Source organism: Labrus mixtus, chromosome 6 (genome assembly GCF_963584025.1).
Source record: "Labrus mixtus chromosome 6, fLabMix1.1, whole genome shotgun sequence".
Taxonomy (NCBI): Eukaryota; Metazoa; Chordata; class Actinopteri; order Labriformes; family Labridae; genus Labrus; species Labrus mixtus.
In genome coordinates, this window is record NC_083617.1 from 26319180 (window position 1) to 26337024 (window position 17845).

General features: G+C 42.1%; 1 protein-coding gene across 1 annotated transcript in view; it reads left to right on the forward strand.

The window, feature by feature from the left end:
• Positions 1–17845, forward strand: part of LOC132975873 (adhesion G protein-coupled receptor A3) — a 198574-nt gene that overhangs the window by 146319 nt on the left and 34410 nt on the right. The gene's annotated exons all lie outside the window — the stretch shown is intronic.

Genomic DNA, 17845 nt, shown 5'->3' on the forward strand with positions numbered 1-17845 from the left:
TGGTTCGAGCACATAAAGAAACCTCAGGAGAGTCTATTCAAAGAGAGAATCCGTTCTATGGACAGCTGGGAGTGCGACAGCTGCTCTGGGAGGAAAATGGATTTTGAAAAACAGAAAATTGTAACAGTAGGACAGTAAAAAAAACAAAATGTACAAAAACAGGATCATTCAAGAGCTGCTTCTGTGACCCGGTTATTCAAATAATCAATCAGCCCAGAGTCAACACAAATTTTGTCAGTCAAATCTCTGCTCTTTGGGGTGTCAGTGGACTAGCGGTTAGTTTGCATGCCCCATGTACAAAGGCGATCGCCCGGGCTCCTTTGTTCTCTCAAATTAACACTCCTTGTCTACATCACAAGTTTTGATTTATATCTAAATGTGTATCTTTTTCCACTAACAAGACCATGGCATATACAAGTTTTTTTCAGTGTCTAGACTTTGAAAAGGGTTGAACAAAGGATATGAATATTAGATGAATAGGGTCGATTGTGGAGAGATTAAAGTGGCTCGATTTGTGCTGTGATTTGGCTTCCTTCATGAACCCAAGGGATGAGACTCTGGATGGGGGCTCATTTTTAAGAGCTTTCTAAGCTAGCATCACCAAGTGGTTCTTTTCTTTTACAAAGTGATACAGGGAGGAAGGAGGAGGAGAATATTTCTTTTGGAGGGGATAATGATAGAGAAGTAGTAAAGCAAATTCATAGAAGAAGGAAATAGGGATACAGGAAGAACATGTGATTCAACTTGTGAAGGAGGTCATTGTTCCAGTATGTGGGACTTCAACTTCAAACATTAAGCTTATCGATATAAATGAGGGTCTTTCTGACGTTCTCGGGCCAGGCTTCAGGTTGTTAGCCGAACTGCAGATAACTTTAGCTCAGCTTGTTTCTCCTGGTGTTTTCACACATGCACAAAAACTGAAAATCACCCGGCTTTCTAGGGACTTTGTAATTAGTTAATCAATAAGCCCCTCCACACACACACACACACACACACACACTGTACCTCTGTTCTCTGAACAAGGCAACGTTTGTTTGTCTTGAAATGTTCTTTTGTGGATATGAATCCATTTTCACAGCCCTTGAGCCACGCGTGGACGAAGTGTCTTGTCAATGACGTAACCAAACCATTGAAAAAGAAGGTGCCTAACGCATCAGAACTCTTTACAAGCTTTTGAAACAGCAAGTAGATTTTACATTAAACGGGAAAGATTGCACTTCAATAGATGTAGTTAAACATAACGTACCTCAGCATGTCTCTGTGTGTGTGTGTCCACATGTTTAGGCATGGGTGGAGGGATCGTGGGCAGTCATATTAATCAATCCCAGATGGTGTTGATCCCTTTGGATGGATAAAGCATTAAAAATTAAAAGCCCATGAAATGTTTGGCATGTGTTTTCATCAAGTTTACGCCCCTGTGGACGGTTGTATGATCAGTGACATTTAACGTCAGAGTGGAATCAATTAGCGTTTTGACAGGTTATTTTGCTGTGATTTCTTAATTAAATTAGCTCATTATTATTATATTATAATAATATATTAATAATGAACACATAATAATAATATAATATATATTATTTTGACAGCCTTAAAATAGTCAGGGGCTGCCAATATAGAAATGTTGGCCATTGGGCTATTGGCCATTAGGTACAGAAAACTGAGAGGTAAAACATGAAGCATACAGGCTGATTTAGTAGTTTTTCATGGAGTTGTGATGGAAAAAACCTGTTATCCTTGGTGCAGCAAAACACATCAATGTCAGCTTAATTGATCTCAACAGACCTTCTTATAAAAGCGAAGCATCTCAGCGCTGAGTGGCATGTTTCCCACTGTATCCATCTTTGTGTGAGCGAAGACACGTCTGAAAATATATGTCAGGCTGAATTACACATCCATAGGTGGACATTTGTTTAGCTGCGTTTCATATTCAAAGCTTGCTTTAAAATCCCCGTCCAGAAATCCCATTCCACACGGTGAGCGATGTGCTCTGGAATCAGAGGTGAAAACTAATCTGGGTGCGGAAATTCCCTCCTCTTTCACCGCCTGATGTCTTGCCTTCGCCTTGCAAACGGCCCTAATGAGATGCAAACATGTAAACTGCCCGTCGAGGAGATGGAGCGTCCACTTTGGTCTAAATGGCGCAGATAGCACAACTGTCAGGTGGTAGAATGGAGCTGGGCCGAGATCTCGTCCAGTAATCAAAAATGGGAGAAAATTGCATTGTGGTTGGGGACGAAGGGACAGAGAAACCTGCTCTTCTCTCTCTTTGTCTGGCTCTTGTCTTTGTAATCACTTTTCATCCCACTATCACTGCTTTCCATTATGGGCCCTGCTACAAGCTGCTTTCTGTTACATACCATATTACATACAGCATTCTTTATGCATTTATTTCTTTGCACGGTTGACTGGTTTCATTCTGAAGCTTCCCTCCGTTCTCTCTCAGCAGCTCTTTCTCAAGGGACTTAATGCCAGCACAGTTAGAGAACATGGCAGCGACAGTCTAACGCTGGCGACGCTCTTGTCGAAACAACATTGTGACTAGCAGCAGCAGGAGGAGTAGAAGAGTGTTATTCACAAAGCCAATGAGGGGCTGGGATGTTTGTAGCACATGCTTCTGATTTTTGATGCAACAAACAACAAAAAATACATTTGTTGTACTTAAATGAGATTAATTTATCGAACAGAGATGCAAATGTAATAAAACTAGCATAATATATTTTATACGTTAAGACGTACAATTTAAAATGCATACTCAGAAATATAAAAACAACTGGGATCAGAGCACTGATAGCCTAGCGGTTATGTCATGCGCCCCATTTACAGAGGCTATAGTTCTCATCGCAGAGACCATGGGCTGGAATCTGACCTTGGCATGTCATCCCCCCAACTCTCTCATCCCAACGTTTCCTGTCTCTCTTCAGCTGTCCTATCCATTAAAGGCAAAAAAGGCCAAAAAATAACTTAAAGGGGACAAAATCCACTTTGACAGTGTTTTTGAACATATACTTGTGTAACAAAATGTGAAATAAACCCACCCAGTCCTTTGTTTGTGTTCTGCACAAGTCTTACAACACAGAGACAAATGCTCTGTTTCAAATATGCTCAACTTGTGATGTCACAGTGGGATTCTGGTTATAATTATCCTCCCCTGGTATCTCCACCCATGGACTCCACCCCCAGCCTAGAACAAAACTTTTGCGCAGATCCACTATTTTTATTGTCGCTACAGAGGAGTGATGTCTACGGGGAAAACTCAGGGGGGGTCCATTGCATTTAAAGAGACACACACACACCAAAATGGAGCGTTCTCATGGCTGGAATAGACAGGTGGACCCATTGCAGCTGTTTGCCATGAGGTTCAAGGGCTGCCTTCACTTTAAGTCTTTGCCCGTTACTAGACTGATCAAAAGTCAGGTGGAGATAGTATTTTAAATAGCGAACACCATCGACGAGCTTCAAAAAGCATTGGGTGATGTCACTGAGACTATGTTTTATATACAGTATGTTAAATCTAGTCGCTGATACATCAAACCACGCAAGAATTTACATGTGCACTCACAGAGTAACTATTTGTATGCTTGGGAGAATCGATCAGGTCAATGGCAAAGCAAGTGGAAAAGGTCAATGATCAACATCAGTCCCTTAACTGCATCGTTAGAAGTCAGATAGATGTATAACTCAGCTTTGTAAAGGGGTGGGGGGAATTCATTCCTGCTAAGTTCCTCTTTTTGCCGTTTGAAGGTATTTTTCTTCTGTTATTTCATTTTTTAATTTTTTCAGGGAGGTAGTGGCAAGGCCTTATCCTACTTTACCTGCTTTTATTGCAGAAAGCTGCAGTGGAAACAATGTGGTTTCTATGGTGACACAAATAGATGCATCAAATGCCCAACAGTACAAATGCCGGTTACTGTTAGAGAACGAGAGAGCACATGGAAATTGTGGACATTAACATCTGTATGTTCGTGTGTGGAAAAAAAAAACGAGCTCTGTAATTGTCACACAGATGACTAGCTGAGAGCGATGCTTTCTGTCCGAGCAGCTGTTTGCTTTACTTTGCTGTTGTAGCACAGCTGTTTGCATCTTCTTCATGTGTTCACAGAGCTCAACCTGTGAAGCGCTGTTGTGTTCTCAGTCATTGCGAGCGGCAAAAAAAACTGGCATGCTTTTTGTAAGAGGCGTTGAACTGCAAGAAAACGAGGTGTGGACTGGTGTCAGGCATGTACCCACGCTGCTGGGAGCTGAGAACAGAGCGTGAGCAGTGTGTGTACGAGGGCACAGTGTTACCGCAATGTGTGTGTGTGTGTGTGTGTGTGTGTGTGTGTGTGTGCGTGCGTGTGTGTGTGTGTGTGAGGAGATTTGTCCTTGTGTTTGCCTCCATGTTCCTGCCTTTGACCATGGGTGTGTGTGTGTGTGTGCGTAGCTCACATAGAGCCTCATCAGTCAGCAGGCTGTGGTGTGTAGTGATTGGAAGAAATGAGTCACCACGCTCAGACAACACCTACTAACCATCTCTCTCTCTCTCTCTCTCTCTCTCTCTCTGTTTCATGCACACACATGTACAAAGACGATAAGAGACGTGATGTTTGTCATATTTTCACATTCAAATGAAGAGGTTTGTCTCATTCCAGTCTTTTTGCTCTACATATTAAAGCAATCTTCTCTCAGATTCACTTCGATTGATTCCTCTTCTCACATTTACGATGGAAGGTTTTCCAATGTATTGAGAAGCTTTGTTGAGGCTTGTTTCTATTGTATGGGACAAAACATTCTGCATATGTATCTCCTTTTAGGCTCAGAGGGACAGTGCAGTTTTGGTATTGGTTTCTCAAAATTCCTTGATTCACTAAATTCTATGCTCAAGAATTATTGTTAGAAAAAAATCTTTCAGCATGTTACCCTTTGAATAAGGTGAGATTGGGTTTTTGACATATGGCACCTCTTTTAAGCTTTATTTTTGGGCCTTTTTGCCTTTTTTTTTCAAATTTCAGCACTTAGTGCACCATGATAACACGCCATTCCAGCCTTAACCACTTACAGTACAACTGTGAGAATGGCATCTGAAGGGGCTACACACTTTTACATAATAGGTGCTTAACTCCTGGACTCGTTGAGAAATGAGACAGGTTACAATTAGCAGAGAGAGCCTTTTCCTCCGAACGCTGACTGATGCTGAAGGAGCTGCGGTGACTCAAAGGGTCTTTCTGACAGAAAACTGGGACATGTTATGGGACGCCCAGCAGGACACCAAGAAAATCCCAGACAAACCGAGACAATCCCAGATAAACCAGGACTTCTGGTCACAGCGGGCTAGAATGCTGAAGGTAGCATTTAGCTTAAAGCACAGATGTGTATCCTAAAGTGCTGCTAGCTGCTCGAAATGTTCTTGGTATTATTTAAAAAGACGCACAACATTTAGGCTAAATGAAGTCAATCAACCTGACTTTAGACCTTAAATAAACATCTCAGAAAAAAGACACAATAGTTTTCCTTATATTTGATTATTGCAAAAAAAATTGCGGCATCTCAAGTCATCTTAAATGAATCAAAAGCTTTAAGACTGTTTCAACGATAACTGCAGTTTTTTTAACTTTCGAAGGATGCTTCCTAGCAGACTGTTGGATCAGACTTCAATGGTTTTAACTACCTAACAAGCTGTCTACATGTTTGTTTATTTAGTATAAGGATGAGGATCGACGGCTGGTTCCTTAAGGTCCAAGTTCAGCATTTTTCAAAAACCCTCAAATCAGTCATTTTTGAGCTCATCGATACAACTATCGATATATATATTGAGTCGGCTCACTCAACTCAAGCTGCTGCTGCTGCTGCGGGACAGTCGTCCTGCTCCTTCACTCAAAGCAGCCTTGGTAAGTGCACCCACACTTTGTATCAAGTCTTGTTAGTTTAAAAAAAGTAATCCAATGTTGATATCTGTGTTGGAATCAGCTGGACAAAAGCTAGCTAGCAAACTAAACGAGGTGTCATAAGAGACTGTGTCCACTAACAATGTTTTTTGACCTGGCAGCGCCCATTTTTTAATACAAAACCAATGAGGTTCAGGGCGCTGGATGGCCTGGTGGTTGTGTTGTGCGCCCCATGTGCAGGGGCTGTGTGGTCTTCCGTGCAGCAGCAGTGGGTTCAGGGTGCTCTGCCGTTTGCTTCATGTCATTCCCTGCTCTCTCTCCTCCCGGCATTTCCTGTCTCTGTTCAGCTGTCCTATCTAATAAAGACAAAAATGCCCCAAAAAATATATAAAAGAGCTCAGTGTTTTTTTTTAACTCAACATCCTAAGCAGCTGTTTTTTCTTTTTTTTTACGCTGCACTCACAGTGTTCAATCAAAAACAAGAAGGGGCGGGACTTCTGATTTCAGCTTTTTCAACAACAATGGAAGAAGAGAAATCAATCCGACTTGTTGTTTTCAAGTGCACAGTTTCCTTTTCCAGAGCTGCTGCTTATGCCAGAACAGGGTTTCTTTACAATGTTTAATCAGGGGTCTATCAATTATCGGCCTGGTCAACTATCGAGGACCAATATTCGCCATTTTGCCGATTATCTGTATCAGCGTTTTCTTTTACAGATCGTTGATAAAAATTAATCAACTAAATAGTGCGCTACTTAGGCACCGCTGCAGGTGTGTCTTTTCCTTTGGGTCCGATTTATCTCACCACTCTGTCTCACCTATAATGAGTATCAATAGTGTTATCGATAAAGGATTGTTAAGGAGTCTGGATAAGGGTATCAAAATCAGTAGAAATGAACAATCCCCATCCCTATTCCAGTATTCTCTGTAAAACCATTTGATCACATTATTAGATTCAGAACAATGAAAGGAGGCTGCAGCCCATCATGTCAGTGTTTAAGAATAGTTGGGCTCCTCTGTATGACCTCGTGGTCAGCCTGGTCAGCATCCAGAGGCTGATTTGTTCGAGTGTTCAAGATGGCTTCACGCTCAGCTAATCTACTCTGGATAAATAAAAGCTGAAGAAAGAACGAGGCTCGTTGCAGTGTCTCCTCCTTGTATTAAAAGCAATCTTCTCTCTGCTCTCACATTTGTTGGTATTGATCCTTTCTGTTCAGAGCTGACTTGAGTATTCATGTATCTTTGTTCCAGTTGCAGAAGAGGAGGTGGGGGGGGGGGGCTTCGACTACATTGAATTAAGAGCTGTTTGCAAGGTTGAGCCGTGCACAAGCCTCTTTCATTCGATAGTCACGCTTTACATATCTGAATAGCGATTACATTAACTTCTGCATAAGATTTGAAAAGCCTAAAGCTAAATACAACACTTCTAATCTGAGGCTCTGGAGAAATTAATGCTAATGAAACAATGCACCCTTGATGTTTGAGGAGATAGATACAGCTCCACTGATAAGTCTGAGCCCTCAAATGACGGCGCTCATCTCCAGGGCTTTGGTCTTTAATGCCACGCGAGGTTCCTCATCAGCACATAATGTCTGTTGATTTGATGGATGCGTACTTGATTCCATGTGATTTGATTACCTGTTTCACGGCGGGCCTTGTTTCTCCTCAGCTGTTGAACACTTGCCGGTCAAGGTGCTGATTACGAGCATGCCCGTATCTCAAAGCTACGAGCTGAGTGACAGCCACAAGGTACCGCTGGAACACTGATGACCTGCATTAATGGTGCATGACCGTTTTGTGACTGTTGTCAAATCCAGAGGTTATTGTCTCACTTCTCTGTCTGTGATCCAGCGGTGTGAGGGCAGGCCGGAGTGACTTTGATTTGCACACTCGCTCCGGTTCTGTTCCAGCTTTCACACGGCCGCTCAAGGATGATAAAATACTGAGCTGGAAGGAAGCCAGAGGCCCCCAGGCTGTTCACCAGAGGATTTTAATTTTGTTTTTCTCTCCCTTTCTCTTCCCTCTCTAATGCACAATGTTTGTGCATTCTTGCGTGCACCAATTTGATTACAACAAGGGAAGGAGCACATTTGCAAGGATACATGGGGAAAATTGGCTTACAGATTATGCAGTTTTAACGGCACCAATTGAAAGTAGCATGAGCTAAAGGGGAAATTTGATCATTTTAAACCTGGGCCCTCTCTCTACATGTGTGTGGGTTGAAATGATCAAACAAAATGTGCTGTAGTGGCTGCAATAGAAGGTAAAAGTGCTCGATCATCCACAAAAAATACCATTACTGCTCCAAATACCTGCAAAACTGGGAAGAGAAAACGGCTTGCTCATTCCATTATCAGGCTCAGATTATTACCATAGATCCTATACAGCATGGATGAAGCTTCAGTGACCTCACTCATTGGTCTCTGGAGCAGGCTTTTGAAGCACATCAATGGCGGTCGCCATATTGGAAATGCTAACTCAAATCAGCCACACCCCTTATCATGAGCCTTAAATAACAAAAAACAACATGTACAGTTTGTTCCGATATAGAAATGAGCCTTTCAGACCAAATTGCTTCTTTGGTCCAGACTGTTAAAATGTTTATTTCTGCTGTAAAAAAATGGGCATTTTAACATTGGTGTGTTTGACTTCTGTGCTCAAGTGGACACTCAAGGAAATGCAGTAGGTTACCGCTTGATTATTACTCTCCGTTTTTGTTAAGGGTCCCTACAGAGATAGACCTTTTTGTTAAGGTTAAATCGCTTTAATCAAGAAAAGGCCATTGTGCTCTCAAAGAAAGACACCAGACATCTTTCAAAAAACATTTATTTTACCCTGCAGAACACAGGAGTTGTTGGTCTACCAAGACATCCAAAGGCAGATTCATTTGATTATTTGTTTCAAATCCTGCATTATTCGTTTGTAGCACAATGACATTTAAAGGAACAGCAGATTTAGGAAGCAGTAGACCAGGAACTCCTGTATTCTTCACGGTAACAATACTGTTTTTTCTTTTGTCCTGGAGGAAAGCAATGTAACACGGTTTCCTTTTACAAGGAAAAGGTCTATCTCTGAAGGAACCTTTTTCTGTAACATTGTCAGACTCTTGACCAATCTAAGCCTGTCAGTGAGAAAAACAAGAACCGTCAGTGGACATATTCAGATCTGACTCACTTGCCCCCACTGCATCCATTACATTCCCATTTGGAAACTGTCTGCCGAAGCGATCCAGGAGAGCAGTTCCAAACTTTCTTTACCGGCTATAGGACCCTTAAATATGTAAAGAATGTGACCCAGGGAAAAATACCACGCAGAATTCACTTCTGTCTGTAAAGGTACTGCAGGTCAGAGCTACATGTTGTGGAGGGCATCAACCAAAAACCAGGCTTAAAAAGATGCTGAGCCTGTAAGTCCTCTCAGATCAACAGTGTATTTGTCCCATTTTTATTTTGCAGGCCCGATAACCTTGCACCCACTGTGCCTGCGCGCTGAGATTATGGATCAAGTTTAATTGACTCTGGTAATCTGATTTTGGCATGGGGAGGGAGGATCCTGGATTAAAGATGTAACTACAACACAAACAGAGGGATCAGAGGCCTGTTCAGCTGCTGAGGACAATGGATGGAGGCATGTTTAAACGTAACATGTCAGTGCTAATCCACAGCAGGCTCGACTAAGCTGCCCTGTATGGTAATATTGTAGCCGCTCTCTAATGAATTGCTCCGTCGGAGGCCTGGTCACATTGTTCTGCTGCACGGTAATAAAGTGGCCGCTGTGCTGTGATGTGATATGATAGCAGTAATGATAATAACTGGAGTGGAGGAATCACATTTGTAGCAGGCTGCCTTCGTCCCCTGCTGACATGCTGCTTTTGGCTTCTCAGAGAAGGAGTGTGACAGGAAGAGAAGTTTAGAGGCCGCTGCGAGCTGCACCAACGGCCCATCAGTCATCAGGACAGCCCGGTCAACAAGGGAATATGAATCTGCAAATGTTACACTGACCACTTAGATCTGTACATGACGGTAATGTGCAAGAGCTATGTAAAACTTAAAGGTAAAAGCTTTTAAGAGGCACAAGTTACAGAAAATCTGCACTAGGGTTAGCATGAAGTAATCTTGATTCAAGAATGGGGTGAAATCGATATCAATAAAGACGATCAAAATCTAATTCTGTGACCTAACAGCATGCAATGGAAGCGAGCATCGGCAAGGAAATCAGCTCGATTCCATTGTTTCCTATTTGAGTGTCCAAACGGCCTCCAAAGTAATGCAGGCTGACGTGACTGCTGCGCTGTTTTGACCCCGACACCCCGTGTCTCTTTCCCGTCCTGTCGCTGGTGTAGACATGGACGAGGAACGAGGGAGATCGACAAGGCGCTGGGAGTGTACGACTGGAAACTTTACTTGATTTGCTTTTGCTTTTCTCGCTCTACAGAGCTTTTTTAGCTTCTTTTACAAAGTGGAGATAGTGGTGAATTAATGATGTCCATGCATATGATTGGAAAATTCCGCATTTTGCCGTGAAAATGTTGGGCTACGGATTTCAAAAACCCTGATAATCAGGTTGTCCCCATCAGCTCTTTGAGGTTAGGAGAATCATAATGAATACATTAAAAATAGTCTCTCTTTTTATCTTTGTTCACCTTGATCATTATAGAACAAAATGATGATCATAAAAGGGCAGTACAATATCGGTTGCCATTTTCCCTGAGCACATAAAGGAAACTGAACTTTCTGTTTGGAAAATGATTAATGGATAAAACACCAGTGGTGAAAAGCTATAGCACTTGAGTCAGCGTTCAGTATTGTGCATTTGTCCCCCTGCAGCAGCAGTTTGCCCCGCATCACCCCGAGAGCAGAAAAAATAAAAACTGCTTCTAGGAGCTACATGAACTATTTGTTCAGGTCACCCTGCAGTCTGCCTCACCATTCTTCTTTGGGCCATCCATCTGCTGGAAGGAACACTCTCCCTTCATCCTTCTTCCCTTTTTCTCCCCCTCGAGCTGTGCCTGCTCTGAGGTCTTTTTTAACCTTGATTGTCCAGGGGAAGGTTCTGCTGAGCGTGCATGCTGTATTCCTGCTCTGCCCTTCTATATTCTGCTGTACATGCTGCCCCCATAAAATGGAAGTTCCTCCTCTGTTGTCCTGAGCAGCTGCTCAGCACCCTGCACAGGGACCTCTGTAGTAGTTGTTGAAGGAGGGTTGTTATTCATTCACTTTCAGCCAGTCAGCTTCTTCTGAAAACCTCCAGGCTGCTGCTGTCTCTCTTTGGCTGGTCTGGGACCTGCTGAGTCCTCCACATCATGTTTATTTGTTTGTTTTGTCTCTCTTCATCTCTTTTTTCTCAGGTGTTTTTTTTTAGTTCTGCTATTTCTGAAAACTATCTTTGATTTTTCCTTCACGGCAGTTTTTTTACTTATTCAGTCTATAAAATGCGGAGCGGCAGTGATTAGATAATTAAAGGAGCAGTTGACTGAAATAAATCTGCCAAGTATTTTGACAATTTATTAATTGTTTTCGCAAATTTTTAAACAAAGGTCCAGGCTCTTATAAGAAAGCTAAAGAGATTTATGGAACGTCTTAATGCCCAATAAGGCATCCTTAAGTTGCTGTTGTATACCGACCAAATGTATTAATGATGAAATATTCAATGAACAGTTTTTAAAAAATGGAAAGCAGTACATTTTCCAAAAATGTGTTTCTCAAATGTTTCAAAGAAAAACTGCAAATATCTTGTGAAATCAATCAACACATTGATTTGATTGGTGAAGTTATGGGGCTGCACGGTGTTGCAGTGGTTAGCGCTGTTTTCTCACACATCGAGGAGGTTCCTGGCCGGACAGAGCCTCTCTGTGTGGAGTCTGCATTTTCTCCCTGTGCATGTGTGGGTTCTCTCCTGGTACTCCGGCTTCATCCCAGTCCAAAGACATGCTCATTAGGTTAACTGGTGACTCTACATTGCACGTAGGTGTGGCTGGTGGTCTGCCCTGTGATTTACTGGTGACCAGTCCAGGCCACGGTGTACCCCGCCTCTCGTCCAATGACAGCTGGGATTGGCTCAATAGCTTTCCAATATGTTTTTATTAAGCAAGTTCAAGACATGCAGTGCAATTGGGATGCAGTCCACATTTTTCTTCTTTTTTTTCCCCAGAAACATTCAAAAACCCAGTATCACTTCTCCCTATACACAACCCTCCCAGTCCAACAAATAGACCTCTCAGTTTGAAAGACAAGAATAAAAGTGCAAGAGTGGAAAACTCACAAAAAATTAAATACAATAACTAAATAGAATAAATAGATAAGCATGAAAAAATAAAAGTACATTTGAGATGAGTAGTATTAAAAAAATAAAAATCATAATAATAATAATACAAAATGACGGGTTGGATATTATCTTGCAGAATCTCAGTTTGGAAATATTCAAGCTAACTGAATACTGAATACAGGACGGAGTTATCAAGTATGAATATCTCCCTCAACAGTAAATTCAGACCTCAGCAGGCCCTCTGAGTGTGAACATCCTGTCCAGACATGAAGACCTTTAATGCTTCTGCAGCTCTAGTCTCATTTTTAGCTCCACTATCGACAGCACAGTCAGGGGGGCGTTAGTCTGCCTCAGTTTGGCTGGTTGCTGGAAACAGTCTCCTGATTGACAAACTTGAAGAGTGCAGACTCTTGTTACAATGAATAAATAAGGTAGTGTATGCATGCTCAAGTGTCAGTCTGGTCACTTTAAACCTGGACCCTTTTTATATTTATATTTGGGATCTCATAAGCCCTGTTTTGGTCACAAGTAATTGGAATAAAAGCCTGATCAGAACAAAATGCTTCATGTCAATCAGGTGAGACTGAGCTGATCAGGCCTACTTGTAGGGCTGGGAATCTTTGGGTGTCTCACGATTCGATTTCGATTCTCGGGGTCACGACTTTGATTCAAAACGATTCTGGATCCATGGATTCAAAGTCTATTTTTGAATGAGTACATATTTCAGGATCTACTCCAGTCATCTGTGAAACTGGCCGAATTTCTTGCTGCTCTAGTTATTTAAAATCTTAGAAGAGAAGAATCTTGATTTTCTTTTTTCCACCTCTGCTTGGAGAGAAACATTATTTTGAACCAGAAGGTGGCTGTGGCTCAGTGGTAGAGTCTGTCGTCTCTCAACTGTATGGTTGATGGTTTGATCCCCAGCTCCTGCAGCCACATGTCCAATGTGTCTTGTTGCATGTGGATGTGTATGAATGGATGTGTTAATACTGATGGACTCTTTACATATCAGCCTCTACCATCAGTGTGTGACTGTGTAGCTGTGACCTGTGATGTAAAAGAGCTTTGAGTAGACAGAAGACTAGAAAAGCGCTGTACAAGCTCAAGTCCATTCAACATTTATGCCGTTCTTTACTCTGATCAATAGTCATGTAAACACTTGTTCCAATCATTTCTTCCTGATTGGGGTGAATCTTTTCTTGCTGCACTCGTCTACCTCTCTCTCTCTTCAGCTGCACATGTCCGGAGCTCCTCCTGCTCTCTCCCTCTGTTTATCGATTGCAGGATAAGGATGTACTGCTGAGCTTGCAGCTTATTTGGGGAGAACAGATGAAAACAGCATTGTTTGCGTGACATGATGTTGATCAATTTTGAAGAATAAAAAATATGTGTTGTTAATTGACTCGACTGTCTGTGAAAGCAGTGCTGGACGGTGGAGAAGCTTCTAGAGAATACAGAGTTTAACGATGGTAAAAAAAAAAAAACAAGCTGTGAAATAAAAAAATGCAGTTTCTAAAAGCTGCAAACTATGATGGTTCAAAGTTGTAACTTTGTTGACGTCAGCCGTCTGTGCATTGATTTCTTCTAGAGCTCGGCCTGCTACATCTCAGTAACGAGGCGTCGGGGCTCCATGCGTGGTGTTGTTGAGTAAACACGTCAAACATGCATGAGGTCGGGTGGATTTTGGAGCAAAGCGGCTCAGCTCACAGCTGAGGGTGCTAAGAAATGGTTAAAGACTCCGGAGGCGAGTGGCTGACACTCTCCGCCAACATTATAAACCCAGTGATGATGATAATATGTCCCATGAGAACATTTGACTCCCCCTCTCCCCACCCTCCTTCACACTTAAAGCCATTTAACCAGAGCTGCCATCACGCGCCGCGTTAGCATCACACTGAGCTGCTCAATATGTCGGAGCACGCCTCACTTTTTACTGATGCTGTTACTGATTCCCTCCGACACGTTTTCTCTTTGACCTTTGGTTAAGCTGATGTTTGTGTGGGGATATTTTTTCATGATCTCAACTCCTATGAAGTGTTATTTGCTCTTTAAGTATATAAATCAGCTTACTGACTTAAAAGCTTCATTTCAGCAGGATTTCTTTGGGATGCTTCGGGCAATGATTTTTTTTTCAGCAACATCAATTCACTGAGCTGTAATTAACACTAGTTCCCATTGTCCTTGCATGACATGGCTCCCAGGGTAAGTAGGAATGTAGTAATTCTGTCTAACTCTGTAACTTGTAAAATGATGTGAGGCTGTTTTTAGAACGTCTGAATGTTTTTCGTCACCAAAGGGACGCCCTCTCACTATTCGCCCTTTCTTTCTCTCTGACATTTTTTTACTTCCTCTCTTGCTCTGTGTGCAGCAGTGATGGTACATTTCATTGCTCAGCTCTAATTGCAGTCCCTTCTCCAGCTCGTCCCCCATCCCTCTCCTGCCTTTCTGACTTTCTGGCCAAACTACAACCTGCAAAGTCCTAAACGTCGGTGTTTTTGATGATCAATAGCCCTGCAGACTTTTACTTCCACCCCTTTTTTCAAACTTGAAGAATCATTTGGTTTGAAAGCATCTCTAATTCATATTTTTATATTAGCAATGGATCAAACGATTGCATGTGGAACTTTGAAGCTCAGCTCCTTGGTTATGGTTTTAGTGTCTTTCTAAGTAATTGGGGTTGCAGCCCCCAATTTCCATGATTGGATTTAGTCTCACCACTCTCACCAACCTTTTTTTTTCCCCCTGCAGGCAGAAGCTCCGATAAAACTACTGCACACTTCCTGTTAGCACTGAGCAACATATAGACAAAGATGGGTAAAATGGCAGCTAAAGAGGCAGAGACTTCCTGGAATAGTTTGACAGTTAAACAAATATTGGGCCACATTCACCAAATGTCCTTAAGAACAAATTATTTCTTACATCCTACTTAAGAACTTTTTAAAGAAGATTCTGAGATTCACCGATGTTTTCTTATGTGGGATTTGTTGTTTGGTACCAACAGAATTTAGGAACACTCAAGAGCACTGTAACGCACATTTGAGGGAAGGCTGTTTTTTTTTTTTCTTTTATTGGAGAGATAGGACAGTGGATAGAGTTGGAAATCAAGGAGAGAAAGAGTGGGGAATAACGTGCGGGAAAGGAGCCCAGGCCGCCGTACATTGGGTGCGTGTACACTAACCACTGCCCCACCGATGCCCTGTGGTCTTTTAAAGTAAATAACAACCTTACACAAGCATGAATTATTTTTATTGCATCCCTTTGTAACCACTTCTCACACAGCTGACCTCCTGGAGTAGTACCTCCACTTTCTCCACTAGGAGTTGGCGCTCTGCTGGCGCCATCTTTGGCGATCCATTAGGCATCTCCACAACACTATTTTTTTTGCTACCAGCATGTGATTCTGTGTGTCTGCAGGGACCTTCACTGAAGCCCTTTCATGGCACACCTTCAACTTACGTACACGATGAGATAAGAACACAGCTTATCTTCTTCAGAAAAACTTTTCAAAAATCGTAGGAAAGTTCTTAAAAAATTGGTGAAAGAGGCCTATTGAACACACCTCTTCAGGTGGACTCCAAATCAGTGCTTATGTGTCTGTGTGACTGCTTGATGTGCTGGTACACTTTGCTCACATGTCCAGCGGTGAGACAGAAAAAATAGTTCTGTAGATTTACAGTCAGGTTGAGGTGTAGACGGTTTTTTCCAGGATAAATGTCAGTTTCCTCTGAATTCTGACAGTAATGATTCCACAGTGCAAAGTTTCACGACCCGGCTGAGATCCCTCTGGGGTCTTGTTTGTGCCATTCTCAGGTCCTCTATGTGAGGAAATAATTCCTTCTAGTGTCTGTGAACAGCACATTTGCAGTTTAAAATGACAACGGCGGCAGATTTTTTGATGGAGTGGGCCGAGGATTTCCGAAGGAGGAAAAAAAACTGTAGTTGGCTCAGTCAGTGGCTCAGGAACTGAAATATAACCCTCCAGCGCCCCCTCTAGAGTCATTTCAGTCCTTTAGCTGATAGTTTTGATTTTGAATTGAAGTAAGGGGAAAGCACATGGAGAGTGAAAATGTGCAGAGATGGATGCATCAACATACATATGTTTTCATCCAGAAGACAGTGTTTGAATTCCTGTGATCCACATTTTCTTTAAAGTTACAAAGCTGATGTTAGTAATTATGTGGCTCAGTTGGTAGAGTCGGTCGTCTCTCAACCATTAGGTCAGGGGTTCGATTCCCAGCTCCTGCTGCCACATGTCCGATGTGTCCTTAGGCAAGACACTTGCACCTGCTGCTTCATCAGAGTTATGAATGTGTATTAATGGATTTATTACTTCTGATGGTCTCACTACTCAGCAGTCTCTACCATCAGTGTGTGAATGTGTAGGTGTGACCTGCGGTGTAAAATCACTTTGAGTAGTAAGAAGACAAGCTCATAACCATTACCATACCATTATCCTATACGTCCCTTATTTAAATAAGAACTTATATTCTACCTTTTGAAGAACGTTTTACTGTACCTTCATTAGTCCTGCAGTACTTACTTCAACTCAAACCATGATTCTGTTTTGCATAAATAACCAAGAAGTGTTGATGCCTAAAGCACAAAATGAAGCTGTGACTGTTTCCTAATGATTTCCAGGTGTTGTTTATGTTACAAGTTAAAAAAAAAATGACATGCACAAAGTTTCTTAGCAAGCATTATTTTTTAAATACATTCAGTCTAACTGGACTTTGCACAGTCTGCATTATTGCATTATTGATTGAAGAAGCTCTGCACTTCTTCTTTTTGGTTTCAAGCGTCTGAATTCAAAGAGTGAGGAATGAGATTGTGTTTCTATGATACATTTTTCTATGTCTGCAGTATTTAAATGTCTATTGTGTTGGAGTGTGGGCTTGTTGACGGTTAACACGGTCTCTTACCAATAACTTAAACACAAAACAAAAAAAAGGGCTTCTGACAGCAGTGACCTTGTAAAGTGGTAGAGTGCATTAATAATGAATGGATGATTAATTGCAACAGAAGTGACATTTCTGTGTTGGCTCTTTAAGTGATATAAATGCAAAGCAAAGTTTAAGGATACATCTCGAGACTCAACAGTCCAAAGACTGAGCCAGTGATCTCCTGAGAGTGGCACGATAACATTACAATTATGACATTTAACAACTCCAAAAAAAAAAAAAAAAAAAAAGCCACAGAACATTTGCACCTTTAAAGGTTACATTAAGAAAATGTCTCTGTCTGACCTGAATAAAAAAATCCTGGCTCCGACTCCTCCACAATCACACAGGGAAGGCTTCATTAGCCTCGGTGATGAGGGTTGGACTGGTGTGCTCTACATCTCCCCAGTGTCACGTCCCGCAAACCTCCCCCCACCCCCCCCCACTATCTCTAGCCCATACTTTACAGCTATATGCTTATAAGTGCCCAGCTGAAGGTCACGACCCCTCACAGACACCCTCTGGATAAACACACTCACAGAGAATATCGCACTTGGCTACTCAGGGAGACGTTGATGGAGTCAGACAGCGTGTATGTGGATCACTCTCGCAGACACAAACTCACAGTGAGCTTGGGGGGGGGGGGGCACTATGGAGATAAGGTGCGCTTTATTTAGCAACGTCACAGAGCCTAAAACGGTGACGTCACTCTCAGCTCCACTCAGAGAGCCAGCGAGTGCACGTGAAAAGAGCATTCAGATTTTTTACAACAGCAGCAGATCTAAA